Source organism: Monodon monoceros, unplaced genomic scaffold (genome assembly GCF_005190385.1).
Source record: "Monodon monoceros isolate NGI ecotype Baffin Bay Population unplaced genomic scaffold, NGI_Narwhal_1 Super_Scaffold_17, whole genome shotgun sequence".
In the NCBI taxonomy this organism is placed as follows: Eukaryota; Metazoa; Chordata; class Mammalia; order Artiodactyla; family Monodontidae; genus Monodon; species Monodon monoceros.
The window spans coordinates 21,122,834-21,144,337 of NW_021703773.1; the positions used below are offsets into that span (position 1 = coordinate 21,122,834).

The 21,504-nt window shown below is 39.5% G+C and overlaps 1 protein-coding gene across 6 annotated transcripts in view; it reads left to right on the forward strand.

Moving 5' to 3' along the window:
* Nucleotides 1–21,504, forward strand: part of SORBS2 (sorbin and SH3 domain containing 2) — a 320,493-nt gene that overhangs the window by 97,658 nt on the left and 201,331 nt on the right. For 4 of the 6 annotated variants that reach the window (XM_029226672.1, XM_029226676.1, XM_029226679.1 and 1 more), the window contains exon 1: nucleotides 15,979–16,090. The exons of the other annotated variants lie outside the window; for them this stretch is intronic. The gene's annotated coding sequence lies outside the window, so the exon portion shown is untranslated. Of the gene's footprint in view, nucleotides 1–15,978; nucleotides 16,091–21,504 lie in introns of those variants that run through there. 6 annotated transcript variants of the gene reach the window in all.

Below are 21,504 nucleotides of genomic sequence, written 5' to 3' on the forward strand. Positions count from 1 at the left end.
TTTTCATGGATGTTTTATTCCAGTGTGTAAGTATGGGGTAGTTGTTAACATTTTATAAGTAAAGACTATGTGACAGAAATTGGGAGCAAAACTTAAAGGAAAACTCACTCCCCTACCTTGTGGAAAGTGGGATGTTCAATCTGCTTCATATAGTCCTTCAAAGTCATCTCTTGGTTTGTCTGTCTGTGTGTCTGGTGGGAGTGAGGATGAGGATGGAATAGGGATTACTTTTTCTCATTCATTTTCTCTTTCTCTAAATATTCCATGTTGTTCTGTCCAATATTTTTATTAATTTGTTTGTGTCATCACCTTAATTGTACTGGAAAAAAATTCCAGAACAAAATTAGGATCCACCAAGATCTCCAAGAGTTAGAATGAGAGACAAAATTAAGTTTTACTGAGGTCTATGCAGAGTCCTACAAGACTAAGAGATAAATGGCTTTAAAACAGAGCTTTATTTAGCAACCACATCACAGTGTTCACATATGGAGCTTAGAGTCTAGTATTTTAATACTAGGTCACATGAATAGAGAGGCATGGTAGCAAGAATGAAGATTGTCTCATTCTTTGCATGGGTTAGAGAAAAGTTGGAGCAATCTTCACAGTTTAAGAAGAAAAAGAAGATATTCAAAAGATAGAGGCAAGATACAGGTTTTAAAATTATTACAAACTGGAAACAGGACTTCCCTGGTGGTCCAGTGGTTAAAGACTCCACGCTTCCAATGCAGGGGTCATGGGTTCGATCCCTGGTTGGGGAGCTGAGATCCCACATGCCTCACAGTATGGCCAAAAAAACCAAAACAAAACAACAAAAAACTGGGAACAAGTTTTGGGAAGTAGGCACAATTAGTTCAAAAAGAATGTGTATGGAACACGTAGGGGATAGGTTAAATCTGTTCTGCTGTTCCATAACACAGTAATGGGACCATTGGTAAAAAACTGGGAAAGCAGACTCCATTCACATATGAAGTCCCTGACAACAGAATAGACTGCTTGGGAATGTAGGGAGCTCTTATCACAGGAGTTGGTCCATCCAGTAAACGCTGGGTAGTGTTTGCCAGGGTTCTAAGAAGAGGTAGAGCCCAAGGCAGCACTTCAATCAACTGACCAGCAAAAAGCCCTCTCCCACCCTGAGAATCTGTCATCCAATTAAAGAAATGAAAATTAAAGGGCAATCAATGTGGAGACAAGAGATATTTGATACGGAATTCATGTACTATGTTATGTGTCTGCTTCTTGGACCATGTAGTATCTGATCTTGCCACGATTGTGGGTGGGTCGAAGTTCCATGCCTTTCTAGGATGCTTTTGAGGTTCAGCTATAATGTGGTGCTTAACTGCTATCAGGTCAGCTTTATCTTTTCTTTCTTTGTTGTGCTATAGAAGAGAAATGAGAAGACTGGGCCCTCAAGGATTTCTTAAAGGCTATTTCAAGCCCCAAATGATGGCAATGATGATGATGACGATAATTTTAGAGGATGCTAAAATCCCTCCCATCTGCCCTTCAGGACCAAGTGCTCACCCACCCAGCCCGCAGGAGTAGGTACTGCTGAAAGCTCACAACTGAGTCTCTTTCCAAGAATGGTTTCAGCCAGTTATGCCCCCTTCATGTAGGCAGCCTGCAGGGTGGATGCGGGAGTATAAAGGCCCAGTCCCCGTGTCTTCACTTGGGACAAACTGGAAGTCTTATCTCAGCACCATAGCTTCTGTGTTCTCTATTGAAACTTCACGAGAGTTCACCTTCTCTCTTTGTTCAAGGTTCCCTCTCCCACTCCCCTACAGGTATTATAACTAAGGGTAACTCCCCAGTAAACCTCCTTGAATAAATCCCCTCCTTACCATCTGTTTCTAGAGAACCAACCACAGCGCTAATGATGATGATGGCAACAATGATGGTGCTGATGGGGGTTGGGGGGCAGGTAGCCGTAGCAGTGGAGAAGGAAAACCAACTGCATTCCATTTGCATTGTCCTTTATACTAGCAAATAAAAAGATTCATTTGGTCTTCCCTGGTGGCGCAGTGGTTTAGAATCCGCCTGCCGATGCAGGGGACACGGGTTCGTGCCCCGGTCTGGGAAGATCCCACATGCTGCGGAGCGACTAGGCCTGTGAGCCGTGGCCGCTGAGCCTGCGCGTCCGGAGCCTGTGCTCCGCAACGGGAGAGGCCACAACAGTGAGAGGCCCGCGTACCGCAAAAAAAAGATTCATTTGATCCTCATAATAACGTGGGAGTGGGCAGGAATGCAAACCATTCCCAATATATAAATAAGGGAACTGAGAAACATAAAGTCTGTGATTTGCTCATGATCACATAATTAGGGATAAATTTTACAGTAAATCTTGCCTTCTGGTTCTTATTTTAATGTTATTTCACCTAATTATAGTGCCTGACACTTCATGGAACTCAGAAAAATATTTGTTGGGATAAATTAGTGTGATTTCATTGGCCCTTTATCCTTCCTTTTCTCCCACTGACACTGCAAATCAGGGAAAGATAGAATGTTATCTGATGTTGCAAGATAATCATAGTTTCAAATATTCTGAATTCTGTTTTCAATAAATCTGATTATACTCACCAGCTGACAAGACCAACTTATTTTGTTCCAAAAATATGACTTGTATAAGCCTAATGCACAAGGCAAATAAAAAGAAAATTTTCAAATGGATACTCAAGAAATATTTCCATGACCTGCTGACTCACTGTGCTGTGGGCCTGGGGTGATGTATATCATAGACCAGTATAACTAGAATAACAGGTATTAATGGTCAATAAGGGCACAAACCTCAGCTTGATGAGTGTACCTTATGGGTCACTCTGACAAAAAATATTCCTACCAAGTCCTAAATGTAAAGAGAAACATTAGAGAAAGTTCCCCTAGTTGTGCAGAGCATCTGAGCTCTAAGAAATGTTTATTATGCTATAAATGCATTGATGTGGCAAATGAATTTACAAGGATTTGAGTTCACATTTGATGAGGTGTCACTGACTTAAATATTGCTGACTAAAAGGCTGCTCCCCCTACTTTGATTTTGTTTGAATCAAGTTCCTGTTTGGCTTGTTAAGCCATGGACTTTAAATGCTTTCAGGTTAACTTGTTTAATTAACTGCAGAAAGACTCCCTGTGGTGACCTAAGATACTTCACTTTTTAGGAGTTTTAGGTGAAGATCTTCTATAGCAGAAAGAAGAAATCTTGAGTAAGCTAGGTCACTGCAACTGAGAGAAAATCAAAACCATTGTTCTTCTTTCTTCACAGTGGACTGAGACCCAGTGTATAGAACAGCTGGAAGCAGCAATTGTATCATTCATGTCAGGAGCAACTCTGTAGTTTGATACTGAAGTGATAACTGTTGCTAGTATAATAATTTAAATTCTAAAAATTCTTCCTCCCTTGCCACAGTCCTATGTGCAGTACCTCAAAGCAATGAAAAAATATAATACTTTATTCTATGATGCAGAAACTATAATGAGAATGATCAAGATGATTTATCCTGGATAAATGGCAGAAAAAAAATCCCTGAAAACATCACGATTTCTTTACAGTTGACTTCCAGTAATCTGACTCAAACAAAGCACAGGAGTCTCTACATTTACAGAAAGTTAATTTACAAAGTGTTTCAATAAGAAATTTAGTATGGTAGAAAGATCACGTAATTCTCTGACATCGGAAATTATGATTTTTTGAAGCCTAATCTCTCATCTCTCAAATGAAAATAATTCCTACTTGGCAGGTCTACTATGAAGAACAGATTTAATATTTATAAAACTTGTAGCATAGTGCCCGGCACATGGTAATCTGCTCAAAAACTTACATTGACACAGCGATGGGACTATTACACTATGCTTTGAAATTACAAATGATTTTCAACACAGTTAAAAAAAAAAACAAAAACCACACAGAACAAAATGAAAAACAACAAAAAATATGTTCTCCATGTGCCTAATAATTCCCTGAGATTTTAGGCACTTTAGAAAGCTGCGATAACTGCTTTAGATGACTGCTGGTCTGAAGCTGCTATACTTGACCTATAACCAGACAATGGTGTAAAGCCTGGGAGAGTCTGAATTAAGAAGCAATGCCTGCCTTTGTAGATACAATGAAATCATACATGTTTTCTCAGAAATTGATGACTGAAGAGAACATGCAAGTCCACAGATGGATCTCAGAATCCACGCCTGGGCATCAGACTGCCCACCGCCCACACACGGGGGAGGACGCATTTTGAAGTGAGAACGTGGGTTTGGAGAATTTTGCTTTGGAAGATTCTCCTGGAAAAAGCAATCAATCTGGAGGAGATCTGGTAGGATCTCTTCAACATATCAGATATATCCCTTTGCGTTGTTCTGTTTCAACTTTATAATGGTAGATTCAGTCTATATGCAGTAGAAGAATCTTCTAGTCAGTTCAGCAGAGGAAAAAAAAGCATCTAAATAAACATCTTGTTTGATATTTCCCATCAATTTCCTGGGAATTCACTCATTTACTAATTCAGTTCAGTAGAGTTGTCCATGCTTTAGTTCTTCACAGCCCCAACTCTGGATTGAGAGCAACAACTTTTTCTCAAAAAGAATGATAATTATAACACCATAACTGTTATGGATTGAATTGTGTTCCCCAAACAGACATATTGAAGTCCTAAGCCCCAGAACCTGTGAATGTGACCTTATTTGAAAATAGGGCATTTACAGGTGTAATCAAATTAAGGTGAGGTCATAAAGCATCGGGGTGGGCCCTACTCCAATGATGTGTCCTTATAAGAAAAAGAAATTTGGACACAGACACACAGAGGCAAGATGATTCTATAAAGATCAAGGTAGAAATTGGAATTATACTGCCACAAGCCAAGGAACACCAAGGATTTCTGGCGACCACTAGAGGCTAAAGAGAGGCCGGTAAGTCTCCTTCCCTGGAGACTTCAGGGAGAGCACGGCTCTGCTGACATCTTGACTTCAGACTTCCAGCCTCCAGAACCCTGAGACAATATAGTTCTGTTGTTGAAAGCTACCCAGTTTGTGGTACTTCGTTACAAAGCCCTAAGAAACGAATACAATAACCATAACCATTTCGGTGTGAAAAACAAGTCCCATGAAGGTTAAGCAAGTTACCCAAGATCACCTAACTAGTTAGAGTTACTCCTCATCTCACAGGAGGTATAGGCTGTAGACTGTTCATTTCAGGTCATTTCTCTTCAACAGCTGAACAAAATTTTGAGATCCAATACACTGAATTCTCTACTTGGCCTTTATATCAAACCATAGACAAAATAGTCTGACTCAGTCGTTTAAAAATCTTGATTCCATAAATATATGACCTTGAAAAAAGACCAAATAAAAATAGCACCCAATGCCTACATTTATTCTGTTCTTCTCTGCTCTTACTATGCTTTATGGCTAACATTTCTTTCCCCTCAGTCTCACGTGAATTGAAAAAATCATATAAAACAGATTCCCACCTTCTCATTGAAATTATCTTTATATTCATCAAAGCTTCCCCTGGAGAATATATTAGTAAAACTCAAATCTTTCTTTGATGTTTTTCATGATCATTATTACTATTTTTAATAACTGTTTTATTATAGATAGTCAGTTTATTGAAGAGTATACAAACACAAGTAAAGAAATTTTGTACATCATCCAATCACTCATTTTTAAATATGGTTAATGTTTAGTGTAAATCCTGACTGCCTTTCTTCCTTGACACTATGTCCCAGATTTTACTTACAAAAATGGAATTGTGTTACTGCACATTTTTATGGGCTTATTGCTGTTGCTGATTTTTTAAATATAACCTGAGCATCTTTTGTGCTATAAATAGGAACATTTTTTGTTAAAAAGTCAAATAGGATCTTTACTCCAGGCCTTCTCAGAGCTTTCAAGATGTATGAGGTCACCATGAAACTAAGAAAGAGACATGGTTTGCAGGTTTTCCCACACATTTTTGGCCTGTGGTGCCCTTTTTGAATAGCCTCTCACAGAACACATTTTGGAAATATCATACTACATAATTACTTTTAAACACTGAACATCTCCCATGGTGTGGAGGAACCATGATCTATTTAATCACTTCCCTACGACAGAAATCAAGTAATCATCCTCTTTAATGTACTCCCTGCCTATTTTGTAAAATTCCCGTCCTATTTCTAAAAGAAAATATCATCTTTCAACAATCCTAAGATGCACATTTCTGCCATTTAAACATCCCAGGAAACAATACGCTTCTCAGCCAGACAGCGGCAGTCATGCCACCCTCGCCATGTGCGCGTACATCGAAACTCACTGAGTGTCAGGGAGTCCTGAACACAGAAGATGCGCACCCACTTTAAGCAGTGCACCTGTGCCAGCAGCTCTCCTGATGGCATAGAGCAGTGCTTCTCAAACTCTGGGCGTCATAGAATCTCCTGGAAACACAGCAGAGAATACAGAAGCCCAGGCTTGCTGGAGCAAAGCATGGCCTGGGCCTCTATTTTTACCACTTTTCTAAGTGGTTCTGAAACATGCCAAATTTTGAAAACTACTAAATAGATAATAATACTGTGTGTGCTGCAGGGAGGGAGAGAGGGCATCTAAATGCCGTTCAGAGGAGTTTAACACTGAGCGTGAGGAATTTTAAGAACATCTTAACTACCTTCCCAACTTTTTCTTTCTTTCTTTTTTGTATGCCCAGAGTGACTGATGATGAAATTTAATCCACATATATTTAAAAGAGCTCTTCCAACAAACAGTAAAAAGTCGAACATAAAATGGAACGTTGTGTTACAATTTTACTGGCAAGTTTTTTTTCTCTTTAGAGGAACGTAAAATATTGATATGTCTTATGATTTATGAGTCCTTCATTTTGCTGGCACGTCTCTGGCACCTAATATAATACCTCAGATAAAGATGTTCAATAAATGTCTAATAATGATGAGTTATAAAAAGTAATTAAAACATACAGCCCTATGAGTTGCTCCATTAAAATATATTGCCTAGGGACTTCCCTGCTGGCGCAGTGGTTAAGAATCCGCCTGCCAATTCAGGGAACACAGGTTCAAGCCCTGGTCCGGGAAGATCCCACATGCCCATGCGCCACAACTACCGAGCCTGCGCTCTAGAGCCCATGAGCCACAACTACTGAAGCCTGCGTGCCTAGAGCCCATGCTCTGCAACAAGAGAAGCCACCGCAATGAGAAGCCCTCGCACCGCAACGAAGAGTAGCCCCCGCTCGCCGCAACTAGAGAAAGCCCGCGTGCAGCAACAAAGACCCAATGCAGCCAAAAATAAATAAATAAAAAAAAATTAAAAGCATTTACTAACATATTTTAAAAAAATGTATTGCCTATGTAAACGTGTCCCAGAGCTATCTTCCTAAAGTACAAATATGGTCACATCTTTGTTCTTTTTAAAGCCCTATGATGGCTTCCCATTTCCTGAAAGATAAAGTCCAAAGTCCTGTACATGTACAACAAAACATTTCACAAACTGTCCCACGTCTACCTTTTCAGCCTCATCTCCTCTCACGCCTGCCCCAGCCTGTGCTTTAGCTACACTCAATGTAGGCTGTACGAACTTTGAACTTGCTTTCCTGTCTCCGTCACACGTGCTGCTTCCTCAGCCTGGCAATCCTTTCCCTGAGTTCCCAGACTGGCAAACCCCTCGTAAACCTCTCGGTCCACTTCAAGTAGAGCCCCTTCAAGAAGCTCCAGGACTAGTCATATTTCTCTGGCTCCCTGGGTAGAATTGTACCTAAGAGCAAATCACGTTGTAATGTAACTACTTAGGTCACTTGTACTTTCCTGCACTCAGAACAAGAGCTGTAAGTTAGTAACCTGACACCGGATGAGGTTCTTGGCAGGTAGTACAGGTTAAAGGAATGTTTGTTGGATTGAATGGAGGGGCGGCCATGGAGGAAGATACAATTCACCCGCGACTTCCCCAGCCTGTTCATTCATTCATTTGTTCATTCATCGCGTCTGTTTCTGCATACCGGGTGCTATGCTAAGCAACGGAAATCGGGTGAAGACTAAACAGACATGATTCCTGCTCTCATGAAGTGTATAATCCAGCAGGAACTGGGCTGCCCCAGGGCCCTGTCTGTGAGTAGCATCGCCTTCAAAGTCCAGCTGTAGAAGCCTTGAAGAAAAATGTGACTCTTTCCTGAGGGGGCCACCCGGAGCTGAGTCATATTATCTCATTTGATCCTCATAAAAGTCCTGTGAGGCACTCAGGGGATACATTCATTTCACCCAATTTATGAAAGAAAATCCACCAAGGCCCCTAACACATCTTACACTTACACACGTTATCCCCTTGGTTTACAGATTTTTTCTATGTCTTTCCCTCATTAAGGCCTCCATGTCTTCCAACATACAGTTTAGGTGTCAACTCTTAGAATTCTTTATCCCCTCTCGTGCCCATCATAAAGTGGTTTGTGAAATGATATTTTGTGCCAATTTAAACCCACAAGGACTGTTTACAAAGTTAATCTTCTTCCTTTGATACAGAAAACGTCCAAAAGGAGAACATTCTACCCAACTATCAGTTCAAGAAAACTATCCAGCAATTAGGACCTAAGTCTTACTTTTGATAGCATAGGAAATGCATTCTGCTTTGGATAGATTTGGTAAAATAATTACCATTCTGGGGTACAGTTCTACCCTGATAAAATGGAGCTCCCATCCAGTTTTCTGCAAGGGCATACAGCTGTGTATGCTGTCACTGTGTCACTGGGAGGCTTTTTAACTGCATCTACTAAGTCCAGTACATTTTGTGCCTTTGGTGTTTTGTTTGTTTGTTTTCAACATTTTTCTCACTTGGTATCAGACACTTGGATTCTAAAACATGTACCAAATCATGTATTACACAGACCTCATTATTTGCTCATTTCGATGAATAAATCTCACTGAACAGTTGCATCAGAAGTACTTCTAAAGGGCAAAGGGTGACCCGCTCTAATTTTCATTCCTCTGAGATTTGTGCATTTGGCTGCTGAGGGCTTTGGCAGCTGCCTCTTCAGAGTTTACAGAGGCTGCCAAGTTTCACCTTGTGCATCATAATTTGTTTCAGTGGCTCAGGTGAAACCAACAGCGTTTGTTTTAAAGCGCTTCTCTCCAGGCGTTGTTTGCTGAGGCTGATGTGTTCCCTTACTAATTCAATAATGCGGTGACGGCAGAGCCCGATGATTTTCTGTGGAGTCAGGCACTACGCCACGTCACCACAAGGTACCTGGGAGCCACTGTTTCCACAGGAAACAATAGTGAGTGGAAAAGGTCCCTTGAGATACACTTTGTTAATTTGGTCAGAGTGCCTCTCAGAGAACAAACCACGGCCCCTTGTAGGACAGTAAAAGCCATCAGCCTCCTCTTTCTAGGTAGCTTTTTTAGCTTATCATTATGAAGTATAAACAATCTAATTCCTTGGAAGCAAGTGCAGCTTTTTCTATATGGCTCGAAGAATCTCTCACCCTGTGGGCTTAATAAAAGCCAAGTGTGCTTTTCTCTGGGGGGCAGGGGGGGCAAGCAAGATGCATTTGTGTGTGTGTGTGTGTGTGTGTGTGTGTGTGTGTGTGTGTGTGGAGGGGGGGGTTACCAGGGCTGGGGGACTGGGGGGTGTGGAAGGTTCATTGTAGGTTAGCTTTTTCTTTTGTTACTGGCTAACACTAAGATTTTTTCCGCCACCTGGTACTGACACATATTAATGGACATTTTCAGATAAAGTCATTCTGGAAAGCTCCTGGTGTTATAGGCATCTGCAAGCCCAGAGCTTGATAAACCTGAAATGTTTAAAACAATGTTGTTATTATTAGCCAGCAAGACCAAGTTCTCTGGATTTAAGCCTGGCCAAATCTTCTTTCTGTACCTTCTGTTACAGTTTCTTCTTCCTCTTAATCTAGAGGGGATACAGAATTTCTAGTGGGTTCTGGTAACCACGAATGGAATTTACTTCTGTGGTGCACATACGGTATTTTTGTGTTAATAGATTTCACTTCACATTCGGCTTTTAAAAACAGTTTTATGTAGCAGACATTTATATTCTTATCCCTTGCCCTCTGGCAAGATTTTGTTCTTCAGTAATCATTTTCTCATTTGTAATTCATTCAATAAGTGGATTTCCATAAAGCCTTCACTCTGCTGGGTTTGTTTTGGTTTCAGGTATCTCTCATTTATGAAGGTCATTCTGGATCCTAATCAAGGTCAGACTTCCTCAGAGGATATGAAGGCATTTGATTAATAGCCTGTGACTAAGTTGGCTTCCCAGCATATGTTTCTTGGAAGATGGAATCTTAGAAATAAATCCCATTTGCTTCACAGAGGTCCTCCAAGCCTCTTTCTAATCCCATCCAAGGTAGCTGTCACACTTCCCATCTTGGTCCCATTTAAAAGCACATTTTTCATGTTATTGCTAACATATCTAATTATGCAAGATTTAGAAAGATCTTTTGGCATATTCTACGTGTTGCTAGGAATTAGAAATTCAGTCTAAGCTTTATAACAGTCTGTCCTACCCCATTAAACAAACCATGCTCAAGTTCTGTTCTTTAAGTTGTATAAAGAGCTTCTCTGCTATATCAGGGACAGGATCCCTTGGAAGACTGTCACCCAGCTGTGGAGTCTGCAGGGATAGGTGTGACTGGAGAATATATTGCATCAGTCAACAGTGATCCTGCTGAATTTTTACAGTAGTGAAGCCGGATTAAGAAGGATTTCAATATGGGAACCAAGGGATAAGTGGCTTATATCAGTATAAGCAGTAAATGTAGGGAAATATCAAACTTCTTTCAAGAAAGTGCAAAATGGGACTTCCCTGGTGGCGCAGTAGTTAAGAATCCTCCGGCCCAGGGGACATGGGTTCGAGCCCTGGTCCGGGAAGATCCCACATGCTGTGGAGCACCTAAGCCCATGTGCCACAACTAGTGAGCCTGTACCCTAGAGCCCGTGAGCCACAACTACTGAGCCCACATGCCACAACTACTGAAGCCCGGCGCCTAGAGCCCGTGCTCCACAACAAGAGAAGCCACCGCAATGAGAAGCCCATGTGCGGCAATGAAGAGTAGCCCCTGCTCACCACAACTAGAGAAAGGCCGAGCACAACAACAAAGACCCAACGCAGCCAATAAATAAATAAATAAATAAGAAAGTGCAAAATGTTTCTAATACTCTCTACCGAAGTAGCCTCTTCATAATATTAATCACTGTCATCTTAGTCTATAACTTATCAACTTTACTTTTAACTTTGATAAACGTTCTCATCAAGTAATCTTATCTTAAACCTGTGTTTGTTCTGAACACTATTTTATTCTCATTTTATTTCATTTTTCAAACTTTTTAAAATATTTATTTATTTATTTATGGCTGCGTTGGGTCTTCGTTGCTGCGCGTGAGCTTTCTTTAGTTGCAGCAAGCAGGGGCTACTCTTTGCTGCGGTGTGCGGGCTTCTCATTGCGGTGGCTTCTCTTGTTCCAGAGCACAGGCTCTAGGCGCATGGGCTTCAGTAGTTGTGGCTTGCGGGCTCTAGAGTGCAGGCTCAGTAGTTGTGGCACACAGGCTTAGTTGCTCCGCTGCATGTGGGATCTTCCCGGGCCAGGGCTCGAACCCATGTCCCCTGCATTGGCAGGAGGATTCTTAACCACTGTGCCACCAGGGAAGCCCCATTTTTCAAACTTTTTATCTTGAAAACAAAGAACTTCAAACTTACAGAAAGATGGAAAGAATAATAAACTAAGTTGGAAATATCCTTCACCTAAGATTTACCAGGTGTTAGTATTTTGCCACATTTGTGTTAGCCCTCGATAGACAGAGAGATAGGTACGTAGGTAGAATGACAGATATAGATGTACACAGGTTATAGGTATAAATCTATCTTCTATCTCTTGTTATAAGAGCCAAATTATACCACAAACACACACACATAAGACATTATTACACATTATTATTCTTTCTGCTGAACCATCTGAAAGTAAGCTGCAGAGCCCCTGGTCCTTTACCCTAAATACTTCAATTTGTGTTTCCTAAGAACAAAGACATACATTTTTCAAACCATAATATAGTATGAAATGGAAACATCACTGTTATATACCATACAGTCCATATTCACATGCACCTATTGTCTCCATGGCAGGCTTGATGGCATCTTTTTTTCAGATCTAGTGCCCAAGCCAGGGTCACACACTGTTTTCAGTTTCTCTCTTGAGTCTCCTTTTATCTACATCAGTTCCTCAGCCTTTCTTTTTCTTTCATGATACTTGCTATTCTTAAAATAAAAGTAATCTTAATTTGGAAAGGCACTTTTGCTGACAACATTTTAGGGGGATGTGATTTATATGACTTTAGATTTTGTCTTAGAAAATCATTCTTATATCACGGTTGTGGTAGTATACACTTCCATACCAAAAAAATTCTGAACAGGGATTTTTACCCACATTCTGCGTAATAAAAACCAAAACAATTAGCAGTGAATTACTGGTTCCCCTTTATATATCAATGGGTAACTTACTAACTTTTAATTATATAACAAATTTAATTGTAATGTTTAAATATATAAAACATTTGAAAATACCTTCCATGGGCATTTTGTTTAAAATTCTACATTAAGACAACAAACCTCAATAGAGAAAACAGGCAAGAGGTATGAACAGGAAATTTATAGAAGAGGTAACGCAAAAGACCATTGAACATGAAGAGGTGTTCAATTTCATCAGTAATTAAAGAAATGCAAATTAAGATGATAATGAGCTGCTATTTTGCACCTACTGTAGTGGCAAATATTTGAAAACTATATAATGCCAAGTGTCCCTACCATAGCTGATGGGATCAAGGGCTGGAACCTGACTTAGGGCAGTTCAGGTATACAGCTGCTGGCAACTTATGAGGTATCTCCTCTGGCTCAGAAAGATGAGGTGGGACGATCATATTTGTTTCTTGGGAATCCGTATTTAGCAATGAACAAGTTAGAAGGGAGAAAAAAAGTCTGCTCTACATGCGGTAGAGCAGAACCAGAGGGCCAGAGCAACAGTGATGGGTCATGGCAGCCAGAGTTACATATGAGAGGAGAGGCTTGGGGTAGGTGATGAAGCCACAGCATGCACAGAACACTCATCCATCCCTCCCCAGTCCCCACCCCCTGCCACACAGAGTGATTTATAATGATGAACAGAGGTCCCATGAGGGACACCATGGGAGCAAAAAGATTTGTCTCAGTTCCTACCAGCTTCCCAGTTTCTAATCCTGAGCAGCCTTGGGCGGTTTCTAGTTCTCTTCTTCGGTGGATTATAGTTGATGGTGCCCTGGGGCAAGAAGCCACTAGACAAAAGAAGACCTTCAAAATTCCAAAGGAAAATGACTCCAAAGATTCTTAAACCTAGCCAAACAGTCACGTACAAGGGTAGAATAAAGACATTTTCAAACATACAATGAAAAGAAAAGCTACCCTAAGACACCAGATGAACTTAGGATGTTTCTTCATAACTTTTTAAAAATGCCAACATTTAATCAAAATCACTTAAATTCTTCTGAAGTTATAGTAAGTCAATAACGCATGGTATTGAAAAGATGAATTAAAACCCAGACCTCACACTATCCAGTCATTCAGCACCTGTTCAGACAGTGTTTTAGGTTCTCCTTCAAAATGTACTGAAAACTTAGAATATTCCAAGTATGACAAATAAGACATGGACCAGGTTGGCTTTCGGGGAGTAGACAGAGCAGTGGAGAAGTCAGACAAGAAAGGAAGACTGCTAATAACCTACGGGGCATGACAAGTGTGTAATAGTAGAGGTAGATTCCAGGTACACTGGAGGCACACAGGAGCCCCCTACAAACTCTGCCCGTGGCTGTCTTTAGCGAGGTGGTCTGTTTGAGCAAGGTGTTCAAAGATAAAGTCGGAGGCAGACTGGGATGGAGGCAACAGGTGCTGGGGGGGGGGGCGGGGATGGGATCTGGCGGAGAAGCTTTTAGGAAGCAGGAACATCTGCAAGGCAAGGAAGCCAGAAATGGGATGTCATTCAAAATTGTTGAAACCTGGGGAATGAAGAGTAGAATATGAGGCTGACATTGAAGGCAGGGGCAAGTTCAAGAATAGCAAACTTAAAATAACTTAAGGGAAAAAGTACCTTAAGTCAGAGAAGGTTGCAAACAATGTGGAGTGGGAAAGGCCCACCCATGTTTCTTCAGCAGATATGCTAACCTGAGCAGGCTCAAACCCTCCAACTGTGAATCTGTTTGGAGACAGAAGGAAAATGGGATCCCCACATCTGCATGCACAGGATTCTTATGCATAGTAAAGTTAGGGAATTACTACTGGAGCAGGAGTCCTAACACGGGCTGGGAAATGCAACACTCACAAAACAGGAAATCGATGACTAGCAGCAAATGAAGGAAGTAGCTATGTTTACAAGTGCAAAGTATTAATACAACTATTTCAGTCACGTCGCTAGAAACAAAAATAAACGGGATGGCGTCTTGAAAATATATCAAACAGAATATGACTGGTGACAGTATTAAAGGGTGGGGATTTTGCAGAAATTATAAATGGTTAATGGTATGTATTATGAGAAATTCCCTGAAGAGGTGAAATTTTAAGCAAGGGTGGGATGTGATCCATCTAACTGAGGAAGCACAACTATTCCTGCTTGAAAGGTGAGATTTAAAGCAAAGCTTTTTTTTTTTTTTTTCCTTTTTTGCGGTACGCGGCCCTCTCACTGTTGTGGCCTGTCCCGTTGCGGAGCACAGGCTCCGGACGCGCAGGCCCAGCGGCCATGGCTCACCGGCCCAGCCGCTCCGCGGCATGTGGGATCTTCCCGGACCGGGGCACGAACCCGTGTCCCCTGCATCGGCAGGCGGACTCCCAACCACTGCGCCACCAGGGAAGCCCAAGCAAAGCAGTTTTAATTTGGTTTGGATTTCCTAAAGTATTTTAATATTACAAATAAATTATAATTGAGTTAATCATTTTCTGCAGTAGGAAACAATAGGAATTTTTAGAATTTTATTTTAAATTCTGTAGTACATAAAAAGTGTATTAAAATAATTAAATACATGGATCCATAGGTAACATCTTTGGTTATTTTGGCCACATATAATGAGCCACAGGGCTTTGTTTCAGCTAAGTGGCTACAAGATTATCACTGAAAAACAGAAAGTATAACTGTCCACATTTGCCAGTCTCCTTTACGCTATGACGCGAAGGTGGAAGCTGTTTTAACAATGGTTCCAATTACTGTCTCTACAGTGATTTGCATGTTATTAACCTGGATAGACCCGAATCTATCTACTGAGAAGGGCTTCGCTTTCTCAATTTCACATGAAGCACTGGCTCATATAACAAAAGTTCCTCCTGAAAGCTGAAAACTCAGAGCACTTGCACTATCGGTGAAATACTGAGAACGATAACAGAAGCTACCCTCCTCCCAAAATGATGAGTTTCATGAAAAGAAATTAACAAGCTGTGTCGTGCACTGCACGTGATCAGCCATGCTTGCTAAGTCTGTCTGTTGGTTGTTGCTATGACTACGAAAAGCCAGTGGAACCCAATGAGCTGTCTGCAGCAGTGCTGGGAGGACCAGCCATTTTACTTATGGAAAACAGTGTGGCATATTCCGCTGAGCTTTACCCTGGAAGAAACATTTTTTAAAAAATCTATTGAGGGAAGAGAGAAGTAGTGGGCATGTTAGTATACAATTAGTACAGCCAAGCATGCCTGCCAGTTGCCATTTGGACGAGCTGTCGACTGCCTTTCCTAGTAGCTGATTTGAGAACGTGGAATGCAGAGAGATAATGCTGCATATCTGCTATCAGACAGCAGAAAAGGTTTTTGTCTTGGGAAGGCTCGCCTTCCCGGCAATGTTATCTCAGCAGCTCTCTAGCTGCTTACCCTGAAAACTAGTGACCCCAAAGGAGGTGTTTTCGTCTGCAAACACAGGTCCTGTGCGTGGCTGTAGCATATGAGTGGCAGGTCTGAAAAAGCAGGTGTGTGCTCGGATGGGCACTGGACTGTAACGCAGGCGGACGCTCTCGGGTTTACCTGCTTCCTGTTAACAGATTGTTGGCTCAGAGAGCATCTGTCTGCATGCTGAAGCTGAGGCTGAGAAGGAGGTCCCTGTGTAGCCACTTGACTGACAGAGGTAAGCTTTTTTGTCCTTTTTCAAGCACAGCATAACAATAACTCCGAGCAAAACTTAACCTAAACATTTACAATCATTGTGTTCTTTGGATTTACCAAGGAAATACATACAAACACAAACACACACACACACATACATACACATACATAAAATAGTGTCAGAGACTTAGAATTGTTTCAGTAAGTTAAGGTTCTAGAAATTGTAATGATTTTTTAAAAAAATTACTAATATGCCTTGGGGTTTAAAATAAATATTCGCTGTTTTAACAAACCACGATGGCCTGTCGTTCTGGACAGCCTTCATAACCAGCAACAATCTTTCTCCCTTAGAAACAATGGATTCTTTTACGACCTGCACTTTGACATACATTCAGAGAATTACGTGGAAAATCAGCAGCTCGAAAATTGTGAAGCATTTATTTTTAAGCCTCCGAAATGATGTATTTAACTCTTAACACACCTCTATATACGTTTAAATTAAGGAATTCCGTACCCTATGTAGGTCATAAGAGCCAGTGGCTTGTGCCCTTGCGTATTCTGAGCACAGAGTCCTGGTGTGCTGTTTGATTTAGTTGCGGGTAGTTGTAAAGCAAATAGTGTAGGTACTGGAAGCTGCTCACGCGTCCTTTCCGAGTATCATGCATGCCACGCTAGCCCAGAGCACAACACCCTCATTGTGTTCCCTGGCTTGGAATCCAGGCAAAGAAAGGAAGTGAATCGCTGCATTGAGTTCAAGCATAGCTATAGTATGTGTCGGTAAAACTTCTTTTATTGCACAACTTTTCTCACAAGCAGATAGGTTTCAGAGATAGAGAGTGAAACCAAAAACACGACCCTCCTCCAACAAATGTACTAATATTTGCAATGGATGTTTGCTGTCCATCACTACGTGATAATAGCACAGACTTTGAACTGCAGTAGGAATTGCTCCTTACTGAGTATTTCTTTGATTTATAGTCTCTTAGGAACAAAGCTGTTACTGTGGATTGAAATTGGTCAGTCAAATCGAAATTCCTGGTAAAGAAATGACCGAATAATGATTAAATTGTTTCAGCAACATTTCAGTTTTACGTAAATCAGTTCTATTGTTGGTCTACTAGAAACGTCAGATCATTTAGAATTCTATGGAAAATATTTAGGGAAAAATATTTTGTTGAAAACTTTGAATAAAAACCTCTATGTGCTACAGATGAAATCTACCGTGAAATATAAAATAAATAGGATCTGAGATCTACTTCTAAGAAATATATTTTTATTTTCTATCCTTTTACCCAATATGTGGATGACATAGGAGTCACCTTTTAAGTATAATAATATAACTTTCATTGCTACATATGAGCACACAGCACCTGTTTCACAAATACAGCAATGTCATTATGCCCTCAGATAAGACAGTTATAAAGCATAGGGAGAATATTTTTCAAAACTTCTCTTCTAATTGTCACCAATATTCAAGGTATAAAAATATTCAAAAAATTGAAGGTACAAGCAATCTCAGTCCAGAAAATCATCTCCAAACATTTAATAATAAGAGCTCTAACTAGGAATATTGTCTATTTGTGTGTGTGAGACATTGGGTAGGATAAAATGGTGAAACGATAGCATTGTACTTCACTTACGTTTAACTTTCAAAGGAAAGTTTAACTAACAGACCTAGTGTTAGGTCAAATTTTATAAATAAAGATATCAGCCAAGGAAGTGATTCTGCTATAGCAGGAGGAAAGGTGGAAAAAGTCTCTCTTCAATTTAATTCCTGTCAGAGCTTTACACGGCAAAAGGAATTTCTAGAATTAACACAGTGAAAAGTCCTGCAGCAAGAAAATGATTTTGCTTTAGTTTTTCTTGGGGGAGCTTTTAGAAGAACCAGGTGTGGAAATACCTAAGGCTGTACCCTGTTGCCTTTGTGGTGGCACCATATGTGACAGGAGTCAGCCCCACTGGGTAGAGTGACACACAAACTTTATACCTGTACTTTTTTCCCCTCCATTAGTAACCTTTTAAGGTGATATGCTATGAAAGATTAGCATTGTAAGTGCACTTCTGCACCACACACCTACGTAGTTATTAACGCAACAATTTTGAGAACCAGACGCAGAGCTATAATCCCTATACTTCAAGACTCTGCACCTTGGCTTTTATCTATTTAGGTACTCTTAATTTCTGCCACTTCCCAACTCAGCTGCTGGCAATAGCAAATACTCTGTAATTTCCCAAACGCACTATACCAAACTTTTGCAAAGCCAGTCTCCTCTGTATAGACTTTTTCTTCAAATCACCCCCGCAGCGGCAGCCACCTGCCATGCATCCTTCAAAATCCAACTAGCATGTCTCCCCAGACACTTCCTCGCCTTCTGCTTCGGCTACATCTGAATCTTATGTCTGTAGTTCTGGCTATTGCACCGTAGCGCATTTGTCTCTGCTCACGGGCTTCCAGAGTTTTACTGACCTCTGACTGTACTTTGTCCAGTGTCTACAACTTGGCATTCAGACATTGTACTGGTAACCTCGGACTTGACTGTTTTTATATTAGTTACCGTAAATATAGGCTTGATCTCGAAAAAGAAGTCCTATTATCTATTATACTGCATTTGATCAGAGAAACTCAAAACATTTACAAACAGTGATGAGGCTTTAATTTCCTTGATATGAAATTATAGTTTCAAGATCACAATTGGATAAAAGCTATAAATGTCCTATAATATATCAGAATTTTCTCAAGGAAAAATTTACAGCATATAAGTTTTAAACAAAACCAGCTTAGAAGCTTTAATATCTAGAGGATATTGTTTTTCTATTTATAGCTATTATAAAATTTGCAGGGGAAAATAAGTACAGTAAGTATCCCTATTAGAAATATGCTCTAAAATCAGGTCATTTAAAATTAATGTTGAACTGATGTTGATTAGCAGTTGATTATAAAAAAGTTACGGAATTGTCTTCCGTAAGCCAGAGGAAAGTAGAGGTCATGAATTGGGAAGAGACCAAAGGATTAAAATAAAGTCTACAATAGGAGAACTTCTTTTGATTTTCCTTATAAACCTGAAAGGTTACTGGTAATAACTGGCTACATTATACTTCCCCATAACTTGAGTTTCTGGGTGACGGAGAGAATAGTATGTTAGTATCATTCCTGATACAGATATGCTTTTGGTTGTAGAGACTTCCCACTCTTTTTTCTATATTAGATGTCATGATTATTATTTTTTTAAGCCTAAATTTTTATACCCTTTTTATGGAAAATTTATCACAATGTTGTAATAAAAAGTAAGAATGTATCAAAAATTACATTAAGAATTAATAACTATATAATCCCTCATCTCTAAGATATCCATCTAAAAAGCAAAAGTTGGACTTAATATAGTATGAATTCTTGTACATAAAGTAGCAAAGATTAGGAAATGTTAAATATCCAGATGTTAAGAATTAGAAAGCAAAATATTTGGTAAACCACTTTAATTCATATTTCTGGACACTTTTACACTCTATTCCAGCATTGAATTTTATAATCAAAGTAAGATATATAGCAACTCTTAAGTGTCACGCTGTCCTTTAAAGGTTTATTTTGACTATCTTCCAGCTGATTCTAATGTATAACATGCTAATTTAATAATAGCTAAAGTTGAAATTGGTTCTATGCATCTTAAAGACTAATCGTGTTTAATCAATTATTTTAAATTGTACATAGTAATTAGATTTCAGGAAACATGATTCCATAGTATTTCTGCATCATTTTTAAGATTTTCTATTTTAAGTAATTTATAATATTTGGAAGGCCTAAACTATATATAACTATGCTGACATTCAAATGAAATGTGTGAGCTCTTGTTGCATTTTATAACGAAGTATAGTAGTACATAATTGTATTAGATAATTTTTTAAAAGTTCCTCAAATAATTTAATCATTGATGCCTATTAAATTCTAAATTATCACTGCAAAGAATTATATGGAGATTTTCAAGATCTCTTTACAACATTTCTGAAAAAGTTAGGACATATACATTTAGCTATGAGGGAACACTTCTATAACTACTGAGTTCTAAATATTAATGGATAAGAAACCTCATTCCAGCTTAAGCTCACTTAAGATGATCTTATTTGAATAAATGACAGAGAACCAGCAAAGAGAAGGTTTTATTTTGAGTTTCAGCAACGTGATATATCCACGTAGATCTATATTACACTTTACCCCAGTCTTCAAAACAGAAGTTTTGCCAACCAGGAATTTTAGCCAAAAAGACAGTAGTTTCCTCCTCCCCTTACAGGTCTGGTATGCATAGATCCAGCATTAATTCTGCACCTTTGAAAAGCATTATTTGAACAAAAATCCAGAAAACTTTCTCTTTTCCTCCCTCTAACCAAAGATCTCACTTTCAAAGAAAATTTTCCTACCTCAAAAAAAAAAAAAATCTAGCCATATTCTCATTATATTTCCTAAATTTTTTCTCTCCATGTTAGAATTTAAGGAAATTTTATTTTTCATAAGAACGTTATTTGAACATTTTAGTGATATTTTGGTTCTTTAATTTGCACTGTTGCCTACTTTTTAAATTTTTGATTTTTTGTATAACCTAGACATTCAATTCTTCTAACTTTCCTTTGAGATGTTTCCTCAACAGTTGGTGTAAATTGCATGTCAAAAATATTTTCTTATAATGAATTGTATCTTCTGCTGTAGGTAGGAAAGTTAGTCCAATCAATGTGGAAATACTTCTCCTTTTTAGATTCCTAAACCAACTGTAGCAAAAATAGGCTTCTAACCAAGAGCACTTGTTACAAAAATCCTTAAGAGTCTAAGCAGGGAATGGCATGAAGAATGGGAAACTTTTAAAATGTATACACACAAAAAATATGCAAATGAGACATTCTAAGGAATAATTGGCCACGCTGGAGAAAATGTATTAGTATAAATGTTCATTCTGTCCTCTAAAAAGTCCCTGTCCCTACTTCTAGTCAGGGGTAGTTAACTTCTTCAGAGACATTTAGTCCTCCATGAAGGTGACCATTGGTAGAGACAGCAGCCTCATTGATGGAAAGAAACACGCTTAAGCTTTTGACTGTGAGGGCCTCATCCTCCACCTGTGGACACGTCAGCTACTTCTGCCTCTTTGGATCCTATTAATATCAGATCTTAATGTTTTATAAGGTTTTCCTTCACTTTACGCTATTAACTAAAAAAGTTTAAGAAAGTGACACTTGGTTGTTTAAAAGTGAGCTATTTCGTAGATTATCAGGATGCCTTCACATCTAATGATTTCAATTCTCTGTACTAAAGTTCACAAAGGAAAAGAGATTAGATAACAGTTTCAGCTGTTCTGGTGCTAACTGTGTCATCTGGTGAACTGTTGGAGCACTTTCTGAAGCATGTACACTTAATCTGTCAGATATATAATTGCAGTACAGTAAATATTATTATAT